The sequence below is a fragment of the Phaenicophaeus curvirostris genome, chromosome 34 (assembly GCF_032191515.1).
Source record: "Phaenicophaeus curvirostris isolate KB17595 chromosome 34, BPBGC_Pcur_1.0, whole genome shotgun sequence".
Lineage (NCBI taxonomy): Eukaryota > Metazoa > Chordata > Aves > Cuculiformes > Cuculidae > Phaenicophaeus > Phaenicophaeus curvirostris.
In genome coordinates this window covers 1959943-1962168 of record NC_091425.1, presented here as the reverse complement: position 1 = coordinate 1962168, position 2226 = coordinate 1959943, and positions in this window count along the sequence as shown.

Below are 2226 nucleotides of genomic sequence, written 5' to 3'. Positions count from 1 at the left end.
CACAGGCATAGTAACTGATGATGATGTCACAATAGGCACAGGCATTGTAAATGACGATTGTGTCACAATAGGGAGAGGCATTGTAAATGACGATGATGTCACAATAATCACAGTCATTGTAAATGACGATGATGTTAAAATAGGCACAGGTGACACAGGCATTGGGCACGACGATAATGTCACAATAGGGACAGGCAATACCGTCATTGTAATTGACGATGATGTCACAGTTTGTACAGGCGACACAGGCATTGTAAATGACGATGATGGAACAATAGGCACAGACGGCTTAGGCATTGTATATGATGTTATCACATTATGCACAGGCATTGTACATGACGATGATGTCACAATAGACACAAACTGCACAGGCTTTGAAAATAATGATGATATCACCATAAGTACAGGCATTGTGTATGACAATGATGTCACAATAGGCACAGGCATTTTAAATGACGATGATATCAGAATAGGCACAGATGACACAGGCATTGTAAATGACGATGACGTCAAAATAGGCACAGACGACACACGCTTTGGACATGATGATGATTTCAAAATAGGCTCAGATGACAAAGGCATTGTAAATGACGATGATATCAAAATATGCACAGAGGACAAAGGCATTGTAAGTGACGATAATGTCACAATAGGCACAGACGGCACGCATTCTAAATGATGATGATGACACAATAGGCACAGTCTTGTAAATGACGATGATGCAAAAATAGGCACAGGTATTGTAAATGACGATGATGTCACAATAGTCACAGAATACACAGGCATTGTAAATGACGATGACGTAAAACTATGCACAGATGACACAGGTACTAGAAATTACGATGATGTCACAATAGCCACAGGAATTGTAAATGACGATGATATCACAATAGGTACAGGCATTGTAAATGAGGATGGTGTCACAATAGTCACAGAAGACACAGGCATGATGTCATACTAAGCACAGGCATTGTAAATGACGATGATGTTGCAATAGGCACAGAAGGCACATGTATTGTAAATGACGCTGATGTCACAGTATAGAGAGGTGACACAGTTGTTGTAAATGACGATGACTTCACAATAGTCATAGAAGACACAGGCAATGTAAATGACGATGATGTCACAATAGGTAATGATTTTGTTAATTACGATGATGTCAAAAAGGCATAGAAGGCAAAGGCATTGTTAATGACGATGATGTCATAATACGAAATTGCATGTTAAATGACGATGATGTCACAGTAGGTACAGGATTTGTAAATAACTATTATGTCACAACAGGCACAAGCAATGTAAATGACGATGATGTCACAATAGGCACAGGCATAATAAATGATGATGATGTCACAATAGGCAAAGAGGACACATGACATTGTAAATGGCAATGATATCACAGTAGGCACAGAAACACAGGCATTGTAACTGACGATGATGTCATAAAAGGCAAAGGATACACAGGCATTGTAAATGACAATTATATCACAATAGGCAAAGACAACGCAGGCCTGTAAATGACGATTATGTCAAGATAGGCACAGATGACACAAGCATTGTAAATGACAATAATGTCACAATAGGCACAGGCATTGTAAATGACGATGATGTCACAATAGGCAAAGGCATTTTAAATAATAATGATGTCATAATAGGCACAGGCTTTGAAAATGAGGATGACGTCACAATAGGCATAGTCATTTTAAATGACTATGATGTCTTAATAGCCACAGGCATTGTAAATGAAGATGATGTCACAATAGGCACAGACATTGTAAATGACGATGATGTCACAAGAGGCTCAGGCATTGTAAGCAATGATGATGTCACAATAGGCAAAGCCATTGCAAATGACTATGATGTCACAATAGTCACAGGCGACACAGGCATTGTAAATGACGATGATGTTAAAATAGGCACAGACGACACTCGCATTGTAAATGACGACGATGACACAAGAGGCACAGGCATTGTAAATGACGATGAAGTCACATTGTCCACAGGCATTGTAAAAGACGATGATGTCACAGTAGGCACAGGCATTGTAAATGATGATGATGTCACAATAGGCAAAAACAACACAGGCATTGTAAATAACCATGATGTCACACTAGGCACAGGCATTGTAAATGACGATGATGTCCCAATAGGCACTGGCAACACAGGCAATGTAAATGAAGATGATATCACATTAGGAACAGGCATTTTAAATGACAATGATGTCACAAT